This window comes from Hetaerina americana, unplaced genomic scaffold (genome assembly GCF_022747635.1).
Source record: "Hetaerina americana unplaced genomic scaffold, ioHetAmer1.1.p SCAF_8, whole genome shotgun sequence".
NCBI lineage: Eukaryota > Metazoa > Arthropoda > Insecta > Odonata > Calopterygidae > Hetaerina > Hetaerina americana.
Genome location: NW_027287427.1, coordinates 71,077,861 through 71,099,212, shown reverse-complemented (window position 1 = coordinate 71,099,212; position 21,352 = coordinate 71,077,861). Strand labels below are relative to the sequence as shown.

The window sequence follows — 21,352 nt, the reverse complement described above, 5'->3', positions numbered from 1 at the left end:
GATAGAATCAAAGGGGAGAGAAATAATGCGGACGTGCGATAGTGTCAGTGGATAGAAGTAGTATTAGTTGTAGTTAATAGGGGAGGCGACCGACAGCAGATTTCATTTGCGCCGGGAGGGATAGGTGGGTAATGTGGCAGGGATACGGTGTTATAGGAATGGAAGAAGGTTGGAGAAAAACTCGGCTTCGGAAAAAGCGAGCTCTTTAAGACGGCAAGGTGTTTACAATTCGTCACATGAGACTGACGGCGTATTCACTCAAAGTGCTCTCCAGAACCGCTAGCTATTCCTGGGATAACACTTAAAAATCCGGCCACCACCGGGATTGGAACCGAGATCTTTTGGGGTAAAAATCCAGTATATTCGCTCCGAAACCATCCTTCGGTCGATTGAAGAATCGAGCGGTGGGATACGAGTTAAGGCCACGCGTAGATTTCCGAACGATATTTTGAAGATATGGTGTGCCCTCCGCCAGTGTTATGCGTCGCTCAATAAAATCATCAGTTGAAGAATTAGGTCTGGAAAGCCGAGAAACGTGAGAGAACTCATCATAAAATCGGGAGCGTGAGCGTCCATATGGTTTGGGTGTAGGGATTTATAGAGACCCATCAAAGGAGCAGATCGTCGTGCGTAGACGTGGAAGGCGACCGAGGGGTGAGGGGGATGGGGAAGATATTCGTTCGAAATGGCAGGATTATGGGCATCGGTCCAAGCAATCCAGTATGACAACCAAGTCCTGACGGGGACAGCTTGTGATCCCCCCTTCCATTTTTTTCATCCTTCTCTCCCTTTCTGGTCTTCTCTCCCTCTTCCATACTATATCCATCCATTCCCTATCATTCTCATCGGAATGGTATGCAGCGTTTAGCGTTCAAATCAGAAGCCAGCTCTCATTCGAATTGAGAACGAGAGTGGCTGGTAATGGAGGAATTCTGAATATTCGTAAAATCCCGTAACTATACCCTAAATATTTTTAAATTCTCCTCTACATTAATCCACCTCAGGCAGCTCGAATAAGGATCATCGTCGTTTGCTCCCGCCTTTGAGAGTGATTTCAAATACAGGCGACGACGGCATGAGATATTTTGCCTATAAACGGAAGATTAATCGAGCAGATGAAGTAATACCTGCCTTTAGAAGTGACGCATCCCGCTTTGTTCCTAACTTCTTTCTCCGGCGAATTCGTATACAAGTCCACGACGATAGGGCATAACTTAGGAAAGTTATGCGTTTAAGCATTTCTCAAGTACCCTAAAGCATTTATCAAGCATCCTGAAGCATTTATCTTGTACCCTAAACAGTATTCCATTCCTCATAATTATTTCTTTTCCCGCGAACAAAAGTAATAGTTTGAAACATCTGTTACTTGATAATGGCATGTTACTTCGTTTGAACCTAATATGGATTTTTTTTGTTCTTCAATTACTCTTTTTATTCAACTTACGTGGTTAAATGCAGCGCGTAATTTTCATTGCTCTTAGGAGACCTTCAAATTTATGAAAAACTGAATCATTAATTCTTGCACGTTTTAGTAAGACCGCATTTGGAATACGCGGCAAGTATCTTTGTTCTATGGGCGAAATCTTTCATCAAGGAATCGGAAAAGTTCAGGTAAAATCCACTGGAATTATTAGATATCACTAGAAAAAGAGGGCGTTAGTGGCGGTTATGTTGGAGGGATTTGGTTGTGAGTCACATGATTCCCGGAGAGAGCAGGCCAGACTTAAGGCGTTTAGATTGTAACAGCACATCCGATTTTTCATGCGACTATAAGGGAATTAGTATGCCCCAAATTAAACTGACCGAGAGTTGACCTCAAGGATAACATGACAGAGATAAACACCATCACCGACAAACTCAAGTCCTCGTTCTTCTCTCGCAAGATACGTAATCATAACAAAATCAAACCCATGCCCCTGAGTATATTTAAAGAGGAACATGTTACGATTTAGTCACCCCCCACCTCATGGCCTTGGGACGGCTTGCGGGGGTATTGTGTATATGTAATTATGCTACTTAATTCGTTTGGCGTGGCTTTTTTTGGATAGGAGTTTAGTTGTTGTGTGTTTTTTACAATAAATCGCGGCTTTCACCTTTTTATCTTGAACTCCTTTTGGAGTATGAATGGGGTTTGAATTTAGGTCTACGCTATTGAAACGAAATGAAAGCGAGACCTTGTATTTCTGGAAAAATCACCTATTTCAACAGCCTGCACCGAATCTGTCCTTTAAGCCGTTTAAGAAAATTTTATTAGTCCGAAAAACTGAAAACAGCATGCAATGAGATCTACTTCTCTCGTCAAAGGTCGAGGCCATGAAGAGAAGACACATGCGATGTGAATCCCATTGTGAATCATGCGTCTTCGTGAATGACGCAGGTGTCAAAGTTGTGAAGCACCGTGTGCTTCATTGAGAATATTCTATCAATCGGCAACTGTTCCTTGAAAAAGGTATACATATTTTCAAATAGTGGCTCGATTAAACAGTAAGTCTTGTTTTGGGTGTACATCCATTTATTTATGCGTTTTATTGCATTTTGGTATCTCATCGATACGAACTGAAACCTTTTTTTAAATGAGAAATGGAGTATGTACCACTCGGGTAATAGCCATTCTCCATCGGGTTGATTGGTAAATCAGTGGTCGATCGGGCAAATATATTTCTGCATAGTCTCAATTAGTATTTTTTATTTTCCTTCTAATCGACGGTAACTATAGTCATGAAAGTCTTAAGTGAAATTAATTAATCCGTTATTTTTTCTTGTTCCTTTCAGGTAAGGAAAAAATCAACAACCATAGTTTAAGAAAAACCTCGAGTGCTGTATGGTAAGCTGTGATTTTTGTTTATATTTTGTCATTCATGGGGCACTGACGTTTGAGGTGACAACTGTATGTACGTATCAGAGGGCTTTTGTTTTTCGGTGAAATGAATTTAATGCATTCATTTACAAATGGGTATTAACGGGATATCAAAGGGTGTGTGAGAGCCTAACCATCGTGATCCCAATCCGATTGCATTCGAGCATTCATCGAGTACTTGTGCGCGAGTAGGGCGAGCAGAATGTTGTCTTGAAACTACGAGTATCTCGGACCAGCCTCGGCAGAACATCTTGGCTCGACGCTGAGCGGGTCTTTATCATCGTCACGGGCCATCAATCCGAGGATTGGTTTATCACAGCTCTCTGCTATATTCTTTTCCCTGCCAATCATTCCTTTCTTTCATATTTCCTTCAACTTACATTCTCCATCAGACGTTTCGCTCAATTCATGCTTGGTCGTCTCCTGTAATTTCTCCCCAGTTTTATTCTTTAATTTGCAGTCTTTGATGAACTGTCCTTGCTCCGGTTTTGCCTAATTTATTTTCCATATTTTTTTAGGTTTTCCATTACCTTATTTCTTTGCCCAATATTTGAAGTAATTCTGCATATGACAATATAAATTTTTCACTATTCTTGTGTGGCACCAGGGCATCGGGATGGTGCGGTAGCTAAATCACTGGCTTCCCATCGAGAGGGCCGGGTTCGAATCCTGGAGACGGCAGATATTTTTCAGTGGTATCCCGATCCCTAATTGAGGTGCTTCGTGGAGGGCACTTTGATTGAGTATGCCGTCCGTCGGATGTGACTTTAAACTGCGGACCACTTGGCGCCTTTCCTTAAGAGTAGGCTAATGTCAGCGCTGTTTCCCTCCCCCTTCCTTCCCCACCCATCCCTAATGGCCCAAATGACCTTAGCTGTCGGTCGCCTCCCGTAAAAACTACTACTACTTGTATGGAACTAGCTTCCTTCTATTGCTTCTTTCGTTTTTCAGCTGTTACTATCATCCAGGGCACATTATCTTAGAAATTGTGAACTCAATATTTGAGTTTTCATGTGCACTACCTTTCCAGCAAAAAAATCTCCCAAATCCTAACTCTCCTAGCAGGACAATACAAGGATTTTCCAGATTCCTCCTTGGAAATTTGGAGATTTCTTATTGGATACCTCCAACTGTCCAGGTAAATCTGTCTGTTTCCATAACCAAGGGTATTCAAGACGAAGGTTGGTTTAATTGGCAAGGGTAGAGTTCACCTGATACTTAGCTCAACGACGTGTGAAATTCACACATCCGGGAAAGAGGGTGGGCAGTTCCTTTCTCTGTGCCGCCTGTGGGTTCCTTGGAAGATCTGATACCCGAAAAATCACACAGCTTGGGTGAAGCTGAGATTTCCCATAGGTGTCGCGGGCAACGTAGCCTGTGCTATTCACTCATAGGACTCTTGACCACCACGTCCCTTCTCTGTTTTCATAGATATGGATAAATTTCTATTCATACTACGCTATTTTCTTATGGAAAGCCGAGGAAAGTTATTTAGCGGGGTAGAAATGCATTGGATTTTCTATTGATAGTGGTTTTTCTTCTGCTTGGATGGCATCTTACTAGGCTCTATCAAAGAAAGCGGATAGACGAATCTTTGCGGACGCCATGTGTCCTGGTCCTGGCGAGGTCAGTTCCTTCCAGAGTTGAGTTCTCGTTCGTGGTCTTCCACTTGCCCCTAAACTCGGGAGGCCACGCTTCTATCTCTTCCCGCATGACCACTTTCCTCCCCTTCTCTCTTCCCCGTTTTTTCTCTCTCCGGGGAGTCACCTTGAAAGCTGCCCATTGTGTGTCAGGCTCTGATGTCATACGCAAAGGGCAGGCGCATTATTACGCTTAGCTTCGGAAAGAAACCACTCGACTTCGGCCTCGAGTGGGCGGACGAGGAGGATCTGGGTGCCGTGAACTTAAACCGCGCGTCGAATGCCCCCAATTTCCTATATTTTCCTAGAAAAAAAACGTCTAGAAACACTGTTTCGACTTCGTGTCTTGGGTTCGCGCACCTCTACCGGGTCTCTCACTCGGTGGGGGAATCCAGGCGTCGCAGTGGAAGCCTGAATTCACTTGTTTCCCTAGGCAGTTTTTATTACTTAATAAATATTCCTTTAACGCGCATGAGAAAGAGTCTGATATAATCTTTTCACTTTAATCGGTGCCCCTCTCCCCCTTTCCTCCTGCTAACTTAATTTTTGGTGGGAAAGTTTTTCTTTCGTTTCCGTGGTGACTCGTTAGAATTGTGTGGAACGATGACGCAGTGCGAATTGTTTTGAATCCTAAATATAGATCTCATAGTCAGTGTTAACAATGGAAATGGCTTGCAGTTGTGAGTCATCATGTAGTCTGTGTGATGTTTTGTTCAATCGATGGCAAAAATATGTTCTTATTCAATTTACTTCGCCAAATATTACGGTCACGGTTTAAAACTCGATAGTCGTGAATGGACGCGAGAGTTAGGTCGGAAAATTAGTGACGCAAGTAGTGAATGGTTGGGAATAATTGCGTTAGACAAGTCGAGAGTTAGAAAGTTTGTCCCAGCTGTTCCGACGCGGAAAAGACAATGGCTTTGACACATTTTTATCATTTATCTCTCCCGAATAAGAATTAGCGTCTTGCGTGTCGTGTTGTCATACACCCGACCCCATACGGAATTCCCCGTCGTTACTTTCACGTTCATCAACGTGGAATTGCCTAGACTGACTAGAAAGTGTATGTGGCTGCGCACTTCCCTTGTTCTGGCTGGTTAACGCGTGTAGTGTTTCCCAAACCATTGAATAACAATCGATTCCATTTGCATTATAACATTTAAAAGAGTGTGTGTGTGTGTGAAATAGAGGCGGAGAGACAGACAGACTTGGATTGAGTTCTCTGGGATCTACCACCAACCTTTTCGACCAGTAACCTGATGAAGTGTTTCAATTCAAACCGGTCAGTTCATTATATTAAGATGTGCGGAATATTACTAAGTTTTTGATTTATTTTTGGATATGCCTATCCCGGTAGCGAACCCCTTGAATGGTAAATAGTTCTGCATGAATCTAATTTCACCGTCAGACACTTTTTCACTAATTGGAAGAATATAGGGTTTGTAAGGGATCGGGATTGGTGCGGTGGCTACCGTACTGGCTTCCCACCCAGAGGGCCCGGGTTCAAATCCCGGCGGTGTTGAATATATTTCAGAGGTATCTCGATCCCTACTTCAGGTGCTTTGAGGAGGGCACTTTGAGTGAGTACGCCGTCCGTCGGATGGGACGTTAAGCTGCGGACCCCTTGGCACCTTTCGTAAAGGGTAGGCTAATGCCGACGCCGGGTTTCTCTCCACCCTTCATCCTTTCCTGTCCATCCCCTATGGCGGAAATGACCTCAGCTGTCGGTCGCCTCCCCTAAATACTACTACTAGGGTTTGTATGGTGGAAATGGAACATAGTACTATCTGAACTTAAAGCAAATTTCCAGCTGATGAGTACATACAGGTATATCGAAGTCTCTGTTTTCATATTCAGGTGAATAGAAGATTATCGTTGCGTGCGTTCTTCATCTAAGGATGGAGCATGAGGATGGACTTCGAAGCCAAGGTCGAAACTAATACTCCACTTTAGGAAAAAAGCTCTTGTTTGAGACTGTAATCACTCCTTATTTTTGGCTTTTGAGTTTTCCTATTTACGGTTGGTGACTTAACACCCCCCGCCACACGCCCTTGCGGCGGCTTGCGTGGTATTATGTAGATGTGTAAAAAGAGTTGGACTTCTCAATGGAGTGGATTTCTTCGCCATTTGTGGAACTCTTCCTGCTTTGTTCAAATTACGTCGAAGTATGAAAACGTTATCAATCATCCCTGTCGAGCGCGGCGTGTGTCCAGCACCTGCAGACCAATGGTTTCCAGGAAACGTTTGATCGGGGCCACTGAAACACGTGCATCCTCAACAGTCTGTGAAAAGCACTGGGCGGCCAGACCAAAACACTCGGCTTTATCTCGTAAGACCATCCAAACCGATAAGGGCGTACCTGAATAAATACCCCTCGGATGGCCCGAAATGGAAGAGGCAACCCTGCCACCGTCACGCTAGCCGCGCAAGGTAGTCCTCTAATCGGGGCCGAATATCAAAACAACTTCCCAGCCGGTCCCCTTCGACCCCTATCGTCTTTGGTTTAAATGAAGGGGCCTGTGGAAGGTTAGTAAGGACAAACGACTCTTAAAGAAGTTCCCTTCACTTTGTAGGGTGGTCGATTCCTTCTAAACAGGGGAGTTTCTGTTTTCCAATTGTCCACATGCAAATCAGCGTGACGAGAGATTTTACGCCTGGGGGCCCAGGGTGTGACCGTAGGGATAAGCGTATAGAAAAAAATCTCTCGTCTCTTTCTTGTAATAAGACCTCGACTTTAAAGTGAAAGTTGTGCGTTTGTAAATTACGATGACTCTCCAAAATCATGGCTCGTGAATTTAAAATGCTCGGTGCGTGGGATCTTTCAGCGTCCATATTTACCTTGAAACCTGGGATTTAAGGTAAAAAAAATCGAGATAAAGCACTTTTTTGCATGCACGTAATGACGCGTGGTAGTGTCTTCTTACGGTTCTGAAACAATCACTTGAATGAAGGTTTATAATTATTTGAAAATAGTTTGCGTCAATTTGCTAATATAGTGTTTCCTGTAGTAGTAGATTTTGTGTACATTTTCTGTCCCTGACTGTTAATGCGCATCGTAATGGATTTATCTGCTTTTTATCCCAGTCTAGTAGACTCATGTTTTATCAGAATTGATTTTTTCCTTCTTCGGTCCTTTATTCTTTTCAATACCCTTCATGATGTTCTAAATATGTCCTCCCCTCCTCCGTTTCATCGGTTACCTAAAATTCTCCCTTGAACGTCCCACTCCTTGTAAATATCTCATCCATCCACCCTTCCTACCTTTTTCGAATTTCCTAGGAACTTCCTCCCTCTTCTCCCGCCATATGTAATTTTTTTTACCTCATAATTATCATCTTAATGCTGATTTACTATGCTATGTACGTTTCGAAGGTCTATTTATCTCCTGCTTGTCGTCTTGCCTCAGAGGCTAGGGTTCGGAGCTATACTGCGCTACGTCAAACAATTAAGTCCGTTCTTGTTCTTATTTGCGTTCTTTTTTCGAGTATTCATTATCATTATCCTAAATTAGAATGATTTTTTCGCCAGCGAAATTATTGTTGTAATGCCCCTAATAATGATAATATATCCATTCTCCTCCAATTACTGCCCTATTAAGATTTACGGTGCTTTGCTTCACTTTGAGGCATTTCTCCATCGTGAAGACATAATAAAAACACTATTGCTATTAAAAATATGAATTCAGGGGTACCATATTTTGACGGCTCTCGTTTCGTGCGGCAAATACGCCCAAAGCAGGATAAAATATCGACTTATCGAAACTTGGTTCGTGGAAACAATGCACCCCTAGGATTACGAAATTATAATTTTTTTTCTTTGTTGTCTCTGCTCTCCCAATGTTGAATTAATCGATTCGTTACAATATATTCCTATCTACCAAAATGTTTTAATTCCTGTTACAATTTTAGCTATTCTTATACTACCGAGAAAGAAAATGAATCCCTCCTGTGTGTTGTAATTACATATTACCGAAATAATTAAAGTTATTATTGTTATGCCGTTGAAGGTAGGTTTTGTATGGACATTGACTGAAAAACAATACATTTCTTTGTCTCTCGTAAAATAACAACCCAACCCAACATGCCAACCCATTTCTAGCTTGTCTAACGTCCTTACCTCTATTATAGCCTCATCCAAGCGCCAATCAAAATGGTTTTTTATTATTATAATAAATCAATTAATGGAGCTCATTTTTTGAATTAAGGGAATAACAATGAATAGTAAAATTATTTTTACTTGGCAAAACATCGCTCCGATAGTTATTTATTTTTAACATTTCAGTCAGCAGATTTTTTTGTGGTCATCTTTCGTATTATTCATGGAATGTATGCATATGTGGATCGTTCTAGTCCATCTGGATTTGTCGCGTATGTGATTTTGGCGAGATTTATCTCGATGGCATTCCGGAAAGGGTCTACAGGTCGAAGGTCAATCGCACGTTGATCTTCGACCTCTAGCACCTTAATTCAATGCTCGCGAAACTTCCGGACGGTCGAGGCAGAGCAGGTGGTGATAACCCAGTTTCCTCCCTGCGAGATACTGTTTGCGCCCTGGAGATGGGAGGGCGAACACTCGAAGAATTAGGTTCTCGACCTTGAGGTTTTTATCCTCTTTTTTGTCGACTTGTAAACTTGATGGAAAAGTAAATTATATCCGGGATCACGACCCAAGCACAAATAAATCAGTACGGAGGTCAAAATTAATTATTTGAAAAATGCATTATCATATTAAATTGCTGTTAGTCTTTATAAATTAATTAGTTCTATCTAAGTGCTAGGGACGACATGATGGTTTGTGTTTGTCATCGGTGCTTGGTTTGAAAAAAAGTAAAATGACCAAATTTCTGCCCACAGTATTGATTATGCAAATTTAAATGCTGGCATGACCATTGTAATGGGTTAGTTCATATTTTTTTTAAACTTTCTTGGTAGCTTCCGTATTAGATGTATTGCCCCATCAGATTTTGCTGTACGAACTCAGAGATTATTCTACGTCTCCATGATGTCCTATAAGTCTCCGCTAGGGCGTGTAACGGGAGCGATTCCACAGAAGGCGTGCGCCATCAAAGTTTAAGGGCTGCGTAATTGTTAGTTACCATTAAATGTGTAATGTAAGGACAGTAATGTAAATAGTTTTAATAATTTCAATGCTATACATACCAGGTGTAAAATACCTCTACGCTTGCGAGACTTCTGCTAGTAACAAGAAGAACAATATTCTCAGAGTACATAACAAGAAATTTTTATTGTGTTCCACCGTTTCAGTCATACTCGTACGTTTACACAGGCCCTCTCAATTAGTCGCTGGGCTATTTTTATCAAATTATTGGCTTCACCATGTCTAAGTATTTTTTTTCTAAATTACGGGTGGTGTCCTAACACCCCCCGCCACACGCCCTTGCGGCGGCTTGCGGGGTATTAAGTAGATGTAGATGAAGTAAAAAATCAATTATTAATTAATTTTTGCGGGATACTGCTTGTTTGGTTTTTATAAGAGAATTTTTATGACTTTTTGTGAATCGGTTGTTGGTCATTGACTGATGAATGCTCTCTACTCGTACTAATTTCTGCCCGATGACAAGTAATCCTCCACAAACATCTCTGGCGAAACTGGCACTCGTGTTTCTCAGGTATCCTAAGTTCTTACTTTGATACTTAGTCTTCTTTGATAGTTGTACTGAATTTAACAATTTATCTGTATGCATAGATAATAATTTATAAAGAATAATCTTAGTAAGATATTTTGCCTAGTGGTTTATTAGCTTACCAAGCCACTCGACCTTTTTTAACCCTGTTAAGACCATGTGCCTTGTGCATGAAGGTTAAGATGAGCTATTAAGAATATGAGGAAGCTCTTCATCAGGTATCTTCTTTTTTTAATTAGGTACGGCACCATTTGCCATTTTTGCCCCTCCACTGCCACATTTCCTCTTATCATTCTCTTCATTTCACTCTAGTGCATTTCCCTATTCAGGTCATCCAATATCCTGATTCATCTTCTCCTCCACCTCTCTGTCAACCATGCCCTCAAAAATGATCTTGATCAATTCTTCTCCTCAAACGATTCTAGGTCCAATTTAAAATTTCAAATACCTGCTTGTGTAAATCAGAGTTATTAAAAAATACAATTGATTTTGAATGCTCCAATTCTACATTGAATCAAAACTGAAATCATTAAACGTCAATGATAAAATCAAAGTGATGCACGGGAAAAATGTGACGGAACAACCTTGCGTTAATATACGATATATGTACTTTTATGCATTGGCATAAACCAGTGCCTAGTAGTTGCGAATCTAATCGATTAATTTAGAGATTGAAACAAACCCGGTATGAGATAATTATATGCTCTGGGAAAAGCAGTTATTCGAAATTAGTCGCGGAATAATCAGTAATATATATTTTGAATTTTATTCAAGCTAAAGATATTCCATTCTTTGGGGGAGGTTCATATTCTTCCCTTAGATCCTACCCCTGGCGAAAAAGTGACATCGCGTGTTTCTTGCAGCATAGAATTTTCCGGAATATCAATGTCAGAAAATATGGTGTCGAATGGGGTTAAAACGGACACGATCGTTGAATGGGGTTAAGCCATAGAAATAAACAAGTAAGCTCAAACCGCCAAGGTCTTTTCGTAATGTTTCAAGAGAGCAGCGGATATTTTCCCTTTAACCATGGCCGGGTAGCCAGCGTGAAACGCACTGCTTTTTTATGGGGGCATTATTTCCTTTCGAGGAGATGGGGGAACATGGAAACCCGATGTCGATATTAGGCCGGTGTTAAATGAAAAGGGGGTCGCACGTCAGGCTGCACCCAAGAGACTTTCGCGCCGACATAGAAGCTGCTTTCTGTGCGAAGCACCATGAAAATAAATAAACTGGAGTGAAAGGTAATGGGGAAAGCATCTTAGGTGAAACAAAACGGGCCATCAGTATTGCAGATAGTTCGAGTTCCTTTCTTTATTTTCGTTTATGTCAGCTAGGTTCACGAATAGAACAATCAAGGCTAAGACAGATAAAGAAAACCGAATTCTTTTTTGACACTTGGGGAATTACTATGGCCCCGAATTACGTTGGAAGATTGGACCACCGGGAAGAAATAACAAGAGACCGATTGCAGTACTTGAAGGTTTAAGTACTCGTTCAATACACAATTATGACAGAAACAGACGTAATTACTCCTTATTTTCAATTAAAAAATTTAATCTTAAAGAGAATACTTTCATTATTGCATGATGCAGGGGGACATTTCAGTAAGCATAGCATGTTTTAAATGTCAACTGCTGTCACTGACGGAATATTGAAGCCATATAAATGAAACCTCAGCATCATATACATTACATATAAAGATAAGAATAATGAAAATTAAGGTCGCAATAATACACATAACAATATTAAACATTTAGGTAGCAATAATACACATAACAAAATGACATAAAATTAAATTTTGCCCAATAAATTATGCGAATGAAAGTGTATCACTCTTTGTTGAGCAGATATCGTAAATATATGTGTTTAAGTGTGCGTGTGTTTATGTTTGTCTAGATATACATACATAAATACTTGTGTGCAAGCTCGTATTTATAAATAACAGCTTCGGTATCTTAACATCCCTTACCCTCCGCCACGGGCTTAAAGGGTATTGTGTAGCTGTAGATTGTGTATTTCTTTTTCGTTCTGGATATCGAAGCGGCTAAATTTTTCATTCGCCCACGAACGCTTTGCATTCCAGAGGCATCTTGAGATGGAGGGAGGAAAAAATGTGGAAGTTGGAGGCATGGGAAAATGGAAGTGGATTCCATCGTAGATAGAGAAACGAAATCTGGCTCGGGAAAATGATGGGATCGTCGTTAAGGATTTAAAAAAAAAAAAATTCGTCGGACTCTGCGACTACTGCGATCCTCACGAAATTTATGAGGTTTGACCTCGGTTCGTCTCGGATTCGTGGAATTTCCTAGTGGGAGGGAAGCAGAAGGCGTATTTGGGAAAACAATTTGGACGCGGGTGGGTTGGTGGGTGGTTGGGGTGGATACAGAGGAAACGGCCGCTGGTTAGTCGGTGTATCTCAGCCTCCTTCATCCGGAGTCATATCGATCGGGGTGAAGGGACGTGATAACAATATGCAAGGCGCTGATTCGTCCGAAAAATCGTTACATTTTTGCTAATCGTCATGTTGGACGAGATTTTTTCCCATCTATAGGTTCATAATGATCATTATCCTCAGAATTTGAATCCTAGGATTGGTTTACTGCAACCCTCCATTCTAATCTATTTAATGTCAATTCCCTCAATCCGTGATACCTTCTCTGTTTTACATCCTTCTTAATTTGTCTTATGTAAATGTCTCTTGGTCTTCCTCGTGGAATCTTCCCTTCTCTTTTTCCTTTTATTATATTCCTAATAAATCCATTGTGTCTCCATGTTCGTCAAATCCATCTATTTCTTCTTTGCTGTAGAGTTTTCCTTATGGTCCTTTTCTCTTCTGCTCTTCTGTGTACTTCCTCATTCCTTACTTTGTCTGTCCATTTAATCTTCAGCATTCTCCTCCAGTACAGATGTACGTATATGCAAAATTCTCGTTTTATTAATTAAAGGCAGAGTTGGTGGTATTTTTCGAAGGTTACGGATCTCTGTTGAGTGTGCCGTGGGTTTATATAGCCATCAAACAAAGCTGATAAGAGCTACAAATACTGAGCGTAAGGTGAAACTTCGCATTGCCTGGCCGTAAAACTCGACAGCAAATTTGAATTAAAGGAAAACCAATATGAAAACAGACTTTCAGTCAGTCAGTTCTCAGCCAACTGATCAAGCCATTTATTTCGCTGATTGAAAGAAAAATATATTAAATATGTAATGATCTAATATTTTATAGCCAAATTGCTTTTAATATGTGAAAAATAATGAAGCTGTTTTTGTGTGTTCGGTCTCAAAAGGTTTGAATCACCCTTTTCCGTACACCTCAACAGTGACTTGCGGGTTAGTATGTTTCAGAAGTTAAGAAAAAATGAAAGTGATTTTTTTACGATACCAAATAATTTTTAGGCACAAGAACACGTACGGAAAGTTAGAAATAAACATGCGACAATGATAAACAGTGATTTAGTAGCACGTTGATGTTCAACACATATGCTCAAGTCCCGTTACTTAAATTTACCACGATTAACAAGTTAAATTCAATACAGCCGCAAACTTAATATAAGATTACGTCGATAACATCCTATGGTATTTGAACAAATGGTGAATTTTATAGCACATTTCTACCATCAAAAGACCATATAATGAATCTTCGAGGACTGGTAAATAGCCGAGAGCTGTATCCGTAAGGAACGGGTGTCTAATCTAATATCATCATTATACAAATGAAGAAACTGAAATGGTTTTTGGGAGGGTCCAATGTGACACCCAGATATATCGTGACACCCACGATATTTTACAGATTCAGTGAACGCTAAAACAAAGGTACATGATGCACAGCCTGTAGAGTGATGCAATGGAACTTTAATTGCCATTCGAATGTGCACTTTTTGACACGAGCTACTTGCGGTATTGATAAATCGCCCTGTTTTTTTCGTGTTTCAAAATTTCAACTCTCTCCGACTACGAGGTATGTGGTAGTGTGCAAATATATAACTTAATTATACAAAGTATAAATCCGTCATTAGATAAGATGAGGAATGAAAATTGCCGCCCCTCGAACGTAAACACTTTTCAGAACTCGAGAAAACAGTGGTGCTTCGATTTTTTCAGTTTTTCAAGTCACCCTCGTGGTTGCCGAAGATCTGCGGTGGGCAGCTATGCTTTTATGTCCTAAGAATATATCGACTACTGTATCACGCGCGTTGCATACAAAAAGTATACCCCAGAATCATTCATTTGTTCGGACTGATGTTCGCATTCGGGCCCCATTTCACGCGCGTGGGTCCTTAGTCACGTTTGGGAAGCCGGCTGGCTGCTTTTCTTCAGGAACCAGCGGGGAACTTCTTGCAAGACGGGGTGAGGGAGGCCCGTCCCTCATTCTTTTCCAATGACCTAAGCGCTATTATCGCTCTATTCGTCGGGGACCTTGTGCAAATCTCTTCTGCAATCTCATCTTCCACTTTCGGAACCGCTTTTCCGCCCCGCCCACCAGAGTCGCCACCAGCCGGGAGAGGAGACCGTTCGCCGTGTGTACATACTTACCCAGGGCGCTTCGTAATGTGTACAATGGTTTGTTGCTCTTTCGATGGGGTGTGCGCGATTGCTTGAGAACGCGCCGGACTCCCACGCCAAGGTCTGGAGTTCGATCTATCATCTTGGATTATCAATCCGAGGATTAGTTTGCAGATGCTGTCCTAACCATTCTGTTCTCAGTCAATCCCCCTCCACGAGCACCTTCTAATATCTACTACTCATTTTTGCCGTCCTCTGTATCTCCTTATCCTCTATTTTTCTTCCATTTATATTCTGCATGGTTGCCTGTAAAATATAGTTTCGGGCTTAAGAATATTTTTTGTCGTGTTAGTTATGGATTTAGAATAAAGTAGAGTATAGTGCTAGGGTCAATCAAAAACCAGCCATAAGTCGGTTGACTACTGCTAATAATGAATAATGATTTCATTAAGCTGTTGTGTCTCAGGATATGTCAATCAATTCCAATATTTTTCTTATTATTGCACTCCGTAGGTTTTGCTCTCCACTCACTCTTAAGAAGTATTTCTTCATTTGAAACGAATGCCTTTATGAAGTAATGTTTTAAGGGTATTTAAGTTTCTTATATATGAAAAATGTGAAATAATGATAAAAATATGAAAAGTGTGATTGTTCTTATGGTGAAAAACCCAAGCAGAAAAGATTAAACTCTCTCCATTTTTACGCAATATGCAGAAAAGGGTGCTACATTAATTTCATCATTTTTCTACAGCGCAAAAACGAAATGTGGAAAACATTTGACTCGCGCTGTTACGATCCAACCTCATTTAAGAGGAACATGACGTAGATTACACGTAAAATAGTTTGGGATCGAATTACGTTACTCAGAACAGGTCAAATACTATGGTGTTAAAGAAACCCAGTTTCGTTAGATTGTGGGAAATGCAGTAATAAGGTAAAAAAATAGCTAACTCAGCTTTAGTTAGGTCACATTTGGATCATTCGGCAAGTGAATGGAGTCCGTAAGAGAAAATGTTGATTGAGAATTTGGAGAAGCCAGAGAGAAAATATGGGTATTTTGGGGAAGTGCCAAGCAGTGCCGCGCTTTTCAAAAGCTTCGAATTCTTTTCCAATATACCTTCCATTTTGACGGTATGTCGCCGTCGCCAATGCTGTCACTATTGACGGGCGAAACGTTGATTTCACGCAGCCGCGTTAGTTCAGTTTCGGGAAACGTTCAAGCGCATCCCTTTGACGTCATCCTGCGACGCCGGAGGTGGAGAATGGGGAAGCCTTTCGGAAATAAGAGGTGCATTTCCGCAAAAATCCGAACGCAACGATTCACGTGGAAGTAGTTGGTCTTCCGGGTTTTTTAAATGGGGGTGGGGAATTATTTGTCACTCTCTCACGTTTCATTGATCCGTTAAGCGTTGACGTGTCGCCGAGTTCGTGGGTTTTCATCCCGCGCAAATCGACAGGAAGTTGTTGAAACCTCTTCTGTGGAGAGGTTTCAACAGCTTCCGCGCAGAGCGACTGCGTTCCAGGAGTTACGTCGACGAAGCGGTTGAACAAAGCGACAGGCAGAAGGGGGGGAGGGGACGAGGGCGGAAGAGGATCCAGCGACTTTTGCGGTGAACCGAGTGCGCTCACGGTATTCCCAACAAAGTGATTCGTAACAGTGTTTCCGGCCGGACGCGCTCAGGGTAGGACAGGGTACTTGGGGGAACAGTAGCGTGATTCAAATGAGAGCAGTAAACTTGGACGTTCAGAATCTCCAGTTCACCCGTGCGGGACGGATTGAAATAATCGCGGTGTACGTTAAGTTTTGACGGCAGAGGTGCTCGGCGGATAAACGTGTAAGGAACTCATCGAAACAAGTAAGTCGTGATTTCCGCATTGGATGTATTGCTCCGTGATTTTGATCCGAGTAATTTAGTGGCCAACAAATTGTTTTTTTTCTCTTGCGAATCTTCAATCAGAAGACGCTCGTAATTTGTCCCTTGACCACAAATGCACCCGATATCATATTTTGCTGCTGACTCTCGACGAACATACCATTTGTATTTTATTACCTACAGTCACATTCATGGCAACTAATTGTTCTGTCTCGCTGTATCAAGTAACCCGGAAAGAAAATAAAACCAAATTGTTTCAACTATTCTAAAATAGGGTTTAGCCCCGTGGAGCTTACGTCTAAGTGGTGGGCAATGTATCTTACCTAACTTAATGGATATAAGTCATTTTGATTCAATGTTTTGCGTCAGAAATTGTATTGGAATTAGAGATGAGGTGATATCATGACTTTTTTTTAGAGAGTTCTACATGAAAATGTTTCTATTCAAATATTATTTTTATCACATCTGTTTTTATTTGTTAACTGAAATTTACGAAAGCATGAAGTATAACGCGTGTTAGCATTAGCGTTTAATGTTACATGGTGGAATTAAATTTTGAAACATTCGGTTTATATATCAGTCATATACCATTATGGCCTTGCGTTTTTACTTGAATAAGTCATATTCTTGGAATATATTGGCAAAGGAATTGACATTACTAATTAATATTCTTCGATTTTCAAGGGGAGAATATTTTTTATAGTAAGACATGACATTTGTCCGACAATGAACCATTTTGGTTATCGTCTTTCACGTGTCTTTTGAGTCAAATTACGTCAAATAACATTCACTCTTTTGTAACTTTAATGTCTTCCATGTCGAAATGAGTTGTTGGCCAACAAAATTTTATGAAACCCTACAATTAAGGAACAGTGTCTCATTAAATTGTCATCTTCCGGTGAAGTTATGTTATTGTATGACAGAATGAGTCTTTCTGGGTAATTGGGTCATTTGTACATTGATAGTTCGGTTAAAGAGACTTCCACGTGGAAAATTCACCCGAAGATGATGATTATTCGCACATAACCCGCATTTTCAGTTCTGGCATTTTTAGGGTTTTTTTTTATATTTGTGGGGAAATGTAAGCCTTTGGCGGGTCAAAACTTTAGATTGAAGGAGACTTTTGGAAGGCTGGGAGACGGTCTTGGATTCGGACATCTAAGAACAGTTATGGTAACCAATTTTCTGTGGACACGATAGTCAAATCATACCTATATTGAATAGAATATGTATGCCATGATGTATAGTAGCTGCAATTTTTGGTAAAATATCTTTTAATCGTCAGAAATAGTAGGTGCCTGTGGATCGCTTTTAAGGGATTAGGGAGATAGGTATTGAGTATTCGTACCATATTTATGATAAGAGAAATTGAAGTCTTCGGCGATCCTTGTGGGGGAATACAATTTGAATATCGCATTAGTACTTTAATTTTATGTCATAAAAAATTTCGGAATATCGATTTCGCGAGGTTAGTGGAAGTAATAAATAAGAGGTAATATCGATTATTGAATGATATCGCATCATTTTTTTACATAGAATGGTATCACATACTTTTTATGCCGAATGACATCGAATAATTTTCTATCGAATGATATCGCATACTTTTCTATATCGAATGATATCGCATACTTTTCTATATCGAATTGTATCGCATACTTTTCTCTATCGAAATTTATCGCATACTTTTCTTTATCGAATTGTATCGTATACTTTTCTCTATCGAATTATATCGCATACTTTTCTATATCGAATTATATCGCATGATTTTCTGTTTCGAATAATATCACAGAAAACTGCATGATATGTCACCATATCGAAAAGCGTCGCTGCTCCCGCCGACTCATTTTCGTATTGCGATGTTGGGCCGCACATCCCTATATCCTTTCGTCCGAGGCATGTCGATTGCCAACGGTAATGTGGAGGGCGTGTGCTTCCTCTCGCATCCCCTCCGGTGGAGAAGGCCGGAATCAATTATACAGTCCGCTTTGAGAGATGAGGGCGTCGCCTTTATTGTATGGAACGGGTCTATTTTCTCTCGCGCTGATGGGCCATTTTTTTTTAATAATCGGATCTCCACCTCTTGTGATGTGCGCTCCGAGGTCAGCTTTGGGTCTCCGTTCTGAAGTATTTGGGTCGGCAAATTTTTTTTTGAACGGAAGAGATCCCTCCCGTTCGCGCAGGTCGCCTCCGGGATTAGGCCGAGGAAGATAAGACCACGGGGCGGGATGAGAGGGAGGAGTTAATTATTGACGCCCGACTCATCTGTCTGCCGCACCATGTGAATCATTTGCGCTGAAAGTCGAATGGTCACGAGCCAGTCATGTGACGCCTGGTCACATGGCGTTACACCTCCCCATAACCTTACGCAATATCTTTGCAAGGAAGAGTTGTACTGGATCCACCGATCTCTAACCAAGGATGATGCCATATGTAATGCTCGAAATTAAAGAGGGGGAGAGATGGATAAATGGAGGGAGATTGTTGGAGACGTGTTCCCGACCGCGTCAGCATCACTTACTGTTTGTAATAGTAAAAGAAGTATATGAGTCGAGTATAAGAAGCCGCATTTGCAAAAAGAGACAAGCTATTTTCACGCCGTCTGACGGATATTGTAGTTTGTTCGTTTCTACGCTCTCTTTTGTGTGCATCGAAACTTTGTTTACAACCGGAGAAAACATTCACTTAATTTTGCTAGGAATGAAATTGGTTTCATAAAACAAAGTGACCCTACGTTACGTGTTTACTGCTCGGTTTCATGTTCTTTCATTATTTTGCGCTCTCTAATGAAGAAAGATCGACTGTTTTAATTATGTAGACGAAAAATATTTCTGGGGATAAAATTTGTGCGGATTAATAAAGAACGTATTGTAAAAATTTCAGTTAGATAAGTTTAATTCTACAACCGGGTTTTTATGTATTTATAGACACCATCTTCAGGTAACAAAATTAATTCAAGTGCCGTCTTCTATACATAATACACATTATACACATGATGTAATACATCGAATCCAGACCGTAGATTTCAACTTGTGTAGTGGAAAATCGTTAATATCTGTTTTTTATAATGTTCGAATTCCACCGCATGACGCCAGAAAACTAATCCATTTGTTTGTGCGGTTTATTTAAAAATAGTAAAACCCTTCTAACTATAGAAAGGAAAACTTAATGTAAACTTTTGTGGTGGACTTTGGGATTGCAGTTATATGAGAATGTTAAAATTAATTTTTAAAATTTGGCTAGCATCGCAAAATAAGATTTTCATTTATCTTATTATTGATCTGTTTCTCGCAAAATGAAGTAAGTTCTTAGCTCTAGATTGTCTCGAAAAAGGAAGATCTCGATTTGTCTCTTTACTTAATCGCTGTGTTTGTAGATTGTTGAATTGACTCTGGACTCTTCAAAAGTCCTTACCTCCTTTGGGTAATTCTCTAATACTAGCGGTGGTTGTATTGCGTTGAAAGCCAAAAAGTTGTTATTGTGAAAATCACCGACGGTTCTTAACGGTAATCGGGAATCCTGGTGAATGCCCAAAAACTTAAGAATGTATCATTAAAATCAAACATTTACCAATGAATGTTATTATTCACTATGAGATGGGATGGTCAATGTAACTGTTCAACGTCTGGTGACACTCAACGTACTTCAATTTAACTGTTTTATTTAATTAGACGGCTGATACCTTTAGAAGATGCCAGTAAATCGGTAAATGTGCCATTTTGAAATGATGATGTTATATTTTTTTGGAAATACACCTACGCCTCTGGTAAATGTTGATAATCATCGGTAATTGTCGAAAATCGCCTCAAATAGGAAACGCACCGCGGTGGTTGTTAACCACTTCGCAATTATTAATAAACTTAGGAATAAGTTCCTTGAAAACTAGTCGAATTAATGGTAGACTAGGAAAAATGTTAACATATGCCTATCTGATCCCACCTTACGCACGAAATACAGTGTGCGAGTGAAGCAATTAACCTTTGGAAAATTAATTAGCGGTTTCCTTCTATCGTATTTTCCCATCGCGATACAATCTACTCGGCCGTGGTACTTGATTTTTACCGCGTGAGATATACTGGTAGGCGGGAAAAATTCAGGTCGTAGGTAAATGAATAAACTTCTTCGAAATATATTTTTTTTCCCTCTTTCCGTTCTAAATAATGTATTGCGTCATTTTCATCATGTCATCAGAAGTGCAGCTTCTCAATAATTGTGCATAACTTGATCTTTCACTCGCAAATCCCTGAAGTACATGTATTTCCTCCCTCCTCTTTTATTTTTCACTGAAAAGTAATTACTAGCGTGTTCACATTCACTCTTGGGGCGGAAGGGGTTGGCGATCAGAAATTTAATCAGCATGGATTCTATTGCTGCGTTTTGTATCTTTTTGAATTCGTGAGAGCCATAATCGTCTCCCGGATTACCTTCTTTCGTGACCGCACCGCGACTAGGTTATTGCCCACATGGTGAAACTCGCGGTTTTCGCAGCCGTTCGGCCTACATTTCCCCGCTCGAAGTCCCTGGTGCTAAATGGTAGAGAACCGTATTGTCACTTGACATTTGGAAAGAGGAATTTATGGTTAGTACCTGACCATGCCTTAGGAATCAACCTGCCCTTTGGTTCCGTATTTAGAGCACGGGCGAGTACCCAGCTGGGAGATGACACAGACTCCTTTTTTCTTCCCTTGGTGAATTGTAGTACTATTGGGAATCTTGTTGAGATTAGGGATAAGACAAAACGGTTCTCGATTGCTGCGGTTTCAGTCGCTTGAAACTATCCTCAGAATTCGGTCGATCTTATGAAGGCGGCTGGCGTAGGTGATCCGTGAATGATTGA

General features: G+C 40.6%; 1 protein-coding gene across 2 annotated transcripts in view; it reads left to right on the top strand.

Annotated features, from left to right (window-relative positions):
• LOC139697770 (tetraspanin-11-like) overlaps positions 1–21,352 on the top strand; it is a 230,638-nt gene that overhangs the window by 173,246 nt on the left and 36,040 nt on the right. Inside the window, exon 1 of one of the 2 annotated variants that reach the window (XM_071596612.1) lies at positions 16,407–16,500. The exons of the other annotated variant lie outside the window; for it this stretch is intronic. The gene's annotated coding sequence lies outside the window, so the exon portion shown is untranslated. Of the gene's footprint in view, positions 1–16,406; positions 16,501–21,352 lie in introns of those variants that run through there. 2 annotated transcript variants of the gene reach the window in all.